Below are 8,740 nucleotides of genomic sequence, written 5' to 3' on the forward strand. Positions count from 1 at the left end.
TCCGCAGGCCGACGCTCTATCCACTGAGCCAAACCGGTTAGGGCTGTGAAAATCAGTCTTAATGAATTCTTTAATGTATGTCTAAAACACGGTATAATACACAAGGCATTCTTGCCACTGGATAGTCTTCAATAAAAGTTTAACTGCAAATAATAATAATAATAATAACAATAATAAGTGCTCCTAATACTATAGCCTCAAAATATATACAGCAAAACACAAGAAAACAAAGAGTTTTTAACTGCAAAATAATAATAACAACAGCAGCAACAGCAATAACAATAATAAGTGCTCCTAATACTATAGCCTGAAAATATATACAGCAAAACACAAGAAAACAAAGAGTTTGACACATCCACAATTGTAATGAGAAACCTTAACATCTCTCTCCATATAGATCAGTTAAAAAGATAAAATTAGTAAGGACCCGAACCACATAATGAATACCCTGGACGGATTGCCCCCAACAATTTGAGAATCGACATTATACATCGCTAGCCTGACAGCCAGAGGTTCTCCTGCGAGCTGGCCTTGGGCTGGGTGCTCGGGACACAGAGATGGCACTGAGCTCACCAGGAAGAGCGCATGGGAGAGGGGCAGACATCCAACTGACCAATCAGGACCAACATGAATACATTAGAGGGAAAATGATGATCACAACAGCAGTTATCACTTGAGCTCTCACTGTGAGCCAGGCTCTGCTCTCAGTGCTCTATAAACATTAACTCGGTCAATTCTCATATCTCACTGTTTTTAATCTCCTGTCCAAGATTAGGACATGGAGATACAGAATGGCTAAGTAATTGGCTTTGGACACAGCTTTGTGGCAAGAACTTTGAATCGAATGAACTCGGCTGTCTCCAGAGCACAAGTTCATGGCTTCATTCACTGAGTATACAGAAAACTTTGCAAGGGTCATCTTGTTCAGTCCTCAGTACCTTTGCACTCTCTGATCGCCCTGCCCAGGATGCTCTTCCCTAGAATCCACAAGGCTTTCCCCCTTACTCCTCCAGGTTTGGCTCAGAAATCACCTTCAAGAGACCTTCCTTGATTTAAAACTGCAGCACGCGCCCCCCGCCCTTGCTCGCGCCCCAACAGACATATACCCCTTCCCTGATTTATTTTCTCCTTAGCATACATTACTATCTAATATACTATAAATGTCACTTATAAAGTTTGTCAGCTTCCCCTCACTAAAATAAAAGCCCCACCCCCCCTCCGCCCGGCACTATTTTGGGCTAGTTTTGTCACTGCTATATCCCCAGCTTCTAGAACAGCGCTGAGCACCTGGCTACTCTGTGTGGTCCCAGGGCAGCAGCCCCTGGGAGTGTCTGTTAGACATTCCGCAGCCTCCACCTGCTGAGTAAGAGCGTGATCTGCAACAAGATCTCTAGCGCAGCGGTACGCACATTTGAGTGTGAGACACAATGCCCCAGCGCCTCGTAGGTGTGCAATGCGTATTAGTTTGAGTGAATGAACAAACTCCTAGCACTCACTCAGGACATCATCTATTTGGGACCTCTTGGTTCCAGCCACACACCCCTGTGGGAATCCTGCGCCCAGGACGAAGGTGTCCTAATGCCCTCCCAAGCCACATGGGCTCTCTTCCTCTTGCAGCACCTGGCACTGCTGAATGACAATGACCTCCCCTCCACCTGTGGGTTTCTGGAAGGCCGGGCCTCTCCTCGAAGGTGCAGCTCCGGCCTCCACACTTGGCTCACTGGGATAGTTCAGCTCTTCCCACCCCATCCCAGCCGGAGAGAGCTTTCCAGACACAAATCAGGGCCACAGCGCTCCCCTCCCCTGCTTCAAACCCTTCCACAAGAGGCGCAAACTCATAAAAAGAATACATGTCCATAAACCCCTGCTCAGGAAGCTACTGGAGAATTTGCTTCTCCAAAAATGAAGGGGTAACCAAGAAAAAGGAGGAAGTGATCAGATTAGATAAATATGATCCAGCCCAGAAAAGAGGCAGCAGGAATCCCAGGGAGAGACCCGGACAGCTGTGCAGCAGAAACGCACAGACAGGAGAAAGGCTGACAATTAAGGAGCTAAGTGTGCAACTTAAGATGCTGTAAACAACATCGACAGCAAACCAAAGACAGAAGGAAATGATAAAAAACAGATGCCTGCCCCCCCCCACCCCAGAAACTGACTCCCCTTCCCCCACCTAGGGGTGCTTCCATCCCAGCGTGAGGGCTGTCGGGGTCATGCCCAGCACAGGGCTGGGCACAGAGCAGGTGCTCAGGGGATACGCTTGCTCAATCACACAGGAGTTAGCGGCAGAGCACCATGGCCCTCTTCCTGGTCCTGCTCCTTCTATCCCCAACTCTCTAGACCAGTGGTTCTCAACCTTCGGGCCCTTTAAATACAGTTCCTCATGTTGTGACCCAACCATAAAATTATTTTCGTTGCTACTTCATCACTGTCATGTTGCTACTGTTATGAATCGTCATGTAAATATCTGATATGCAGGATGGTCTTAGGCGACCCCTGTGAAAGGGTCGTTCGACCGCCAAAGGGGTCGCGACCCACAGGTTGAGAACCGCTGCTCTAGACCCTGCCACTCACCCCACCACCACTCTGTCCATAATCCTGATCCATCCATACCCATCTTGGCTTTTAGGCTGCAGGATCTGCTGACCGCTCTCTCTGGCAAGTTTTACTTTCTTTCTTTTTTTTTCTCTCTCTTTTTTTAAAAGGCAGACTGCCATGTGCAGCGCCTCATTTGGATGTGTCCGGAGTCTTGGAAGCTTGACTACCCCTACGTTCTCCTACAAATGGACCTTGAGACCTTGTTTGGAGGTTCTAGCAGGGGAGCGCAGCTACTCATATACCCTTGACCGAAGACCGGTCCTCTCCTCTGGGGGAAGGTCCTCCTCTTAGACCGAGCACAGCTTCAGGAGGATGCACATGGATCGGTGAGGGAGGAGGGGACACCCGCCTAGCCGGCCAGATCAGCCGAATCAACCCTGGCGATCAATGGGGTGACAGATGTCGCAGCCAGATCGCCCTCACATCAGAGTTTTCCTTTCTGACTAGTTAGTAAGCTCGCTAACAGTAGGAATCATGTAAATCCAAATTGTCAGGGTCTAGAGACCCAGGACACAGACAGAATCCAGGAAGGGCCTGTCAGCACCCCAGTGCTCCCCATTTCTGGGATAGTGACCTCAGGCAGGATGCTTAACCCTCCATGCCTCAGTTTCCCCCACTGTCAAATGCAGATAATAACAGCACCCACTCACGGGTTAGTTGATGATTTACTGAGATCAACCCAGGAGAGCAATCAGTGCCAGCTAGGCACCAAGGGGAGCCTCATTATTCAGGTGCTGGGATTATTAAGAAAAAGTAAGACTACTTAAGAGTTTGGACGTCACTGATGGGAGCCAAAGACTTCTTCCCTCTTTATTTCACATTCTGAAATTAATCTGAGCCTAGTCCAGGGGTGGGCAAACTTTTTGACTCGAGGGCCACAATGGGTTCTTAAACTGGACCGGAGGGCCGGAACAAAAACATGGATGGAGTGTTTGTGTGAACTAATATAAATTCAAAGTAAACATCATTACATAAAAGGGTACGGTTTTTTTTTTTTTTTTTTGTTTTATTCATTTCAAAGGGGCCGTATCCGGCCCGCGGGCCATAGTTTGCCCACAGCTGGCCTAGTCCCTCAAAATAACCAAGATATGGCCCTTCCTTTGTTCCTGTTGGGTATTGGATCTCACTTATTAATTGAACAGATATTTACAGAGCAGCTACTGTATGCCAGGCACTGTTCTGGAGAGAGGATCAATAAATACACAGTAAATTTCAAGGTGGCAAGGTATTAAAAATCCATAAAAACTAACACAGTAAAAGGGATCGGGATGTATAGGACGGAGGAAGGTCAGATCTTTTTCTATTTTGTTTATTCATTTATTTTTTAATCCTCACCTGAGGATATGCTTATTGATATTAGAGAGAAGGGAAGGGAGAGAGAGAAAAAAACATCGATTGGTTGCCTCCTGTATGCCGCCAACTTTCAGTGTATAGGATGCTGCTCTAACCAATGGAGCCACACCAGCCTGGTGGGAAGTTATGATCTTAATGAAGGTGTCAGATGGCATCACAAAACAGGTAATAAGCCACGTCTTTTCTTTTCCCCCCACTTATTATTTTTTTAATCCTCACCTGAGGGTATTTTTCCATTGATTTTTAGACAAAGTGGAAGAGAGGGAAAGACAGAGAGAAATATCAATGTGAGAGAAACACATAGATCAGTTGCCTTCTGCACGCGCCCTGAGCAAGCCCAGGCCAGGGAAGAGCCTGCAACCGAGGTACGTGCCCTTGACCGGAATCGAACCCGGGACCCTTCTGTCCACAGGCCGAAGCTCTATCCATTGAGCCAAACCGGCTAGGGTAGCCACGTCTTTTTAGAAGACCCGTGCTTTTAGGAATAATACGGATTACCACAGCTGCTAGAAATATACCATTAAAAGTGGTTTTAAAAAAAAGCAGCATTTTGTACAAGTAAGCTTCAGACAAACACAGGCTAGAAACACATTTAAGATGTCAAGAAAAGGCAAAATAACTTAGAACACAGACATATTTTCTAAGACAAACAAAGGAAAGGGGAGGGGGTGTTGTCACATCACCCAGGGCGCCCAGACGTGACATACAGGAACAAGGATGAATGAGAGGTTGGCAACTTTTCCTCAAAGCTATATGATTACAGATAATTCACTGAGAGTTGGAGACAAAGTGTTGAAAATCCATGAAAACAATGACAAGCAGGCAACGCTGGCATGAGGGGCTGGAAGTGAATCAGTAATAGAGAAACGCAAACCAGAAAAAGGAACACAAGTGCCACCAGAGCTGCAAAAGTGCCCCAGCGTTGTGGCAACAACGAGCTCCCCGAGGGCAGGCCCCAGCACACAGTAGGTGCTTTATCAACACTGTGGACTACTCAAGAAATAAACCCACATTTCCCAGAAGAGAAAACTGAGGTCCAGAGGGGTTAAATGACTTGCCCAAAGTCACACAGTTGGTGGGTGATGGCACCAGGATTCAAATCTGGATGTTCTGGTTCTGGAGTGCACGCTCAATAAATTGTTCTTGAAAGAATGAAAATCATTAAAAGACTTCGCACTTATTAAGGGCTTCATAAGCACTAGTCATGTCATATATTAACCTCATCAACTCCTTACAAGAGCCTCATGGTTGGAATGTAGTCCCATTTTACATATAAGAAAACTGAAGTCCAGAGTGAGAACGCAACATGGCTAAGGACACACGGCGGCAGAGGTGGGGATTCGAACCTGGACCTATCTGACATCAATGCTTTTCTATCACAGTCGAGAACTTTCAAGATAAACTCAGGACCAAACTGTTTCAAGATAAATTTACAAAGTTGCTGAATTGCCATGTGAGGCCCTAATGACCAAAAGTGTGAGGGGTGAAAAACAAACAAACAACAACTCACAGTTGTTAGAAAGATTTCCTATTCATTGAATACCTGGAATTGGGCCAGGCTGGGCATTGGCAAGTGAATTATTTATATTTGGCTGGGGATAGAGATGGGAATGAGGACAGATTGAGTTTCTGAGCACCCCCTTGGGGAGTCACCTGGGGAGCCCAGGGGTAGAGGATGGGGAATTAGAAGAGTCAGGATATGGGTGGACCTGGGAGAGAAAAGGAAGGAGGCAGCCTGGTTGATGTCTCACTCACTGGTCCCTCTCTACTGACTTCTGTATTTCCCATTCATGTTAAAAAAAAAAAAAAAAAAAAGACACTCATGTACTGAGCACTTACTCCAAGCGCTTTACATGTTTACCTCCATGAACCTCCATTATAACCTTCCCAGGGTTACGGATCCCATTCTATAGCTGAGGAGGGGCCAAAAGACTTACACAGCAAGCAAATGGCAGAACTAAAATTCAAACAGAAGGAAAGTCTCTGTCCCGCTCATGACTCTATTCATGACACTGTACTTCAGTCCAAGGAGAGGGGACTAAATGACCGTGGTGGGAGCCAGATTCTGAGCCCGGATGCCTAGGTTGGAATCCTAAATCTACCATTTAATGCTGGATGGCCTTGGGAAAGTTGCTTAACCTCTCTGTGCTTCTGCTGCCTTTCTGTAGAATGAAAATAACAGCACCTACATCTTAGAGGAGTGTCGTCAGAATTAAATGAGTTAATGTGCACAAGCGGCTAAGAACAGGGCCAAGCACTTCCTAAACAGTAAGTGTTAGCTGTAATCTGGTTAAGTGTTAGCTGTACTAGACAGAGGGGAGCCCTGCATGCTTCTGAACTAGGGTGTGCCCAGATCAGTGTCAGGTTTTCAGAAAATGCCCCGGGGGGCTGGACTGAAAAGGAGGGAATCCATTAGCACCTGTGACCCAGTCACATTCCTGGGGTGGGGAACTTCTCACTCACAGCTCTGAGCCTGAGGACTCATGGCCAGCCAGGGTAGCGATCTTATGGCGCCTCCCCTCCTCTCAGTGGCAAGTTGTTCCCACAATACAGATAAGGGCACACCGAGTTTCAGAGAGGGGAGACGTGCAACAGGCCACAAGGGAGTGGCAGCATAAGAGATCTGAACGCTGGTCGACCCATACACATAACCCACTACACTTTTCTAAATCCCACTGCAGAAATAAGAATGCAAAAGGTTGTCTCGATGACCGGTCTGGTCATATTATCTTACAGTTCCGACTGTCCAGTTTGTCGGGAGTCGCTGGCTGGGCTACAGAAACTATCGCTACGTCCAGGCTCCTCATCTCACGTTCCCATCCCAGCCCCAGTCCTGGAGCCCAACTCACACACCACTCGACCATTGATTTCTCTTGCCCACTATCTAAACTTGCTCCCTGGTTCCCAATCCGACCCAGAGGCCCACATCCACCGCATCCACAACTGGCCTCTCCCTCGAAACCTCCAGACCCCCTCATTCATCTAGCCCTGACCACCCATGCTTTTTCATATCCCCCCGGTTAACCCCCTCAAAACTGCCCCCATCAGGGCCTCTGCCTGGACGCCTAGTCCTTTCTCCAATTCAGGACTCCCTTCTCTAGCTCTGAGCCCCTTACAATCAATCCCAAAGCTCGACTCCCTCGCCACCTCCAACACCCATCCCCAGCCCCCATTCCTCTACTCCCTCCGGCTCCCATTCCCCCCAACCCCCTCCCCGCAGCGATTTCCCTTCGTCCAGCCCTTTCTTTAGCCCCTACCTCTTCCCTGTCGCCACCCGGTCCCGAACCCCCGCCTCGGCTCATAAGCGCCCCCCGGCCCCCGCTCAGGGTTCTCACCATCTCCCCGCGCCGAAGCTCCCTCAGCTACGCGGGTTTCCCCCCACTCGCTCCTCTCCAGCCTCCCCTTCCGGGTTCTCGCCCCGAAGCCCGCTGGGAATTGGAGTCCGCGCGGCCACGGACTACACCTCCCAGAAGGCAGCACGGTCAAGCTTGGAGGTGGGGAAGGAAGCAAACTGGGCGGGCTGAGGAAAAGAATGACTCTAATTCCCTGGAGGCAAAGAGAGCACTTGGCAGCGCAGGCGCAGAGAGCGCCCCCGCCAGGCGCTCTGGGAGATGGAGTCCAGCCTCCTCCATTTTGGCCCGGGGCCCTTGGAAAGAGAATTGAGAAAATTGCAAAGGGAAGGCTGTGAGAGGTGGAGAATTTGGAAAGGACAAGTTTATCGATTTACTTAAACTGATTAACGCAATAATTAACAGTGCCCTGTATTTCGTCAAACACTGTCCCATCCATTCCCCTCCCCCTCCTGGTTTTCTTACCACCACCTCCTAATTTACAAATGTGAAAATTAAGCTTTGGAAGGGAAGATACCCCATGTGCTAGGAACTTGTCCACATCGTAGTAGGAATACAAGCTCCACGAGGACAGGCACCTTTGTGTATCTTGTACAAACACCCGGAACGGCGTAAATAAGTGTAAAAACAGTGCAAATTCCCAACTTGCCGCATGTTAATTATATGAGACACCCTGCAGACAGCCCTAGTAAGAATTATTCCAAAATTATAAATATGGCAGAAAGAGATTAAACCTCTTCTCCATGGCAGCACAGCGAGAAAGTGACTGGAACTGAAATGTGTTGGACACCGGGGACTCCATCCTGCGTTTACGTTCCAGGCCATCCTCCTGGTCGGCCATGAGAGTGAGCTTTCTAAAATGGAGAGTTTGCTATATCAAAGCACATACATCTTCACGAAGGGAACTGCTACTAAGGCCCAATTCCAATGGTCCCCTTCTTTGGTTTTCTCAATGTATTGCACTGCAATTAGCCCCTGCCTCACTGTATTCCCAAGCTCCGTGAGCCTTCCAGACTGAGCTGGGAAAATCACGGCTAAATTCCCAACCTGCCGCGTGGTGCTTGGCAACAGTAGGCCCTCGTGAGATACGCGCTGACGGGAAAAGATGGAAATGGGACAAGGAGGGACTGAAGGGGGACAGGACAGTCCAGAGGTGGCAGTTGAGAAGACCCCGCCTCCTCTCCATTAGGAACCGCGGGCCCAGGACCAGCTAGAGCCCCTAGGGGGCGCGGTCTGTGGAGGCGTGGCCAGGCGGGGCGGGGGCGGGATCCACAGCGCAGACGTGCAGCTGACTGAGCGCTGATTGGTCGGCACTTTGGCGCGCTCCAGCAAGGAAGTGTCAGGAGGCACGAGGCCGAGTTCGCGCCATGCTAGAAGACAGGGCCCTTCGCCCGGCGCGCGTGCGCACGTCCACTCGCACCCTGCCCTTTCCCGCTTCCAGT

The 8,740-nt window shown here is 49.0% G+C and overlaps 1 protein-coding gene across 1 annotated transcript in view; it reads right to left on the reverse strand.

Annotated features, from left to right (window-relative positions):
• FBXO46 (F-box protein 46) overlaps positions 1-7,361 on the reverse strand; it is a 16,604-nt gene extending 9,243 nt beyond the window's left edge. Inside the window, exon 1 of the mRNA XM_005863415.2 lies at positions 7,284-7,361. The gene's annotated coding sequence lies outside the window, so the exon portion shown is untranslated. The remainder of the gene's footprint in view (positions 1-7,283) is intronic.
• Positions 7,362-8,740: the final 1,379 nt, after the last annotated feature.

This window comes from Myotis brandtii, unplaced genomic scaffold, assembly GCF_000412655.1.
Source record: "Myotis brandtii unplaced genomic scaffold, ASM41265v1 scaffold178, whole genome shotgun sequence".
NCBI lineage: Eukaryota > Metazoa > Chordata > Mammalia > Chiroptera > Vespertilionidae > Myotis > Myotis brandtii.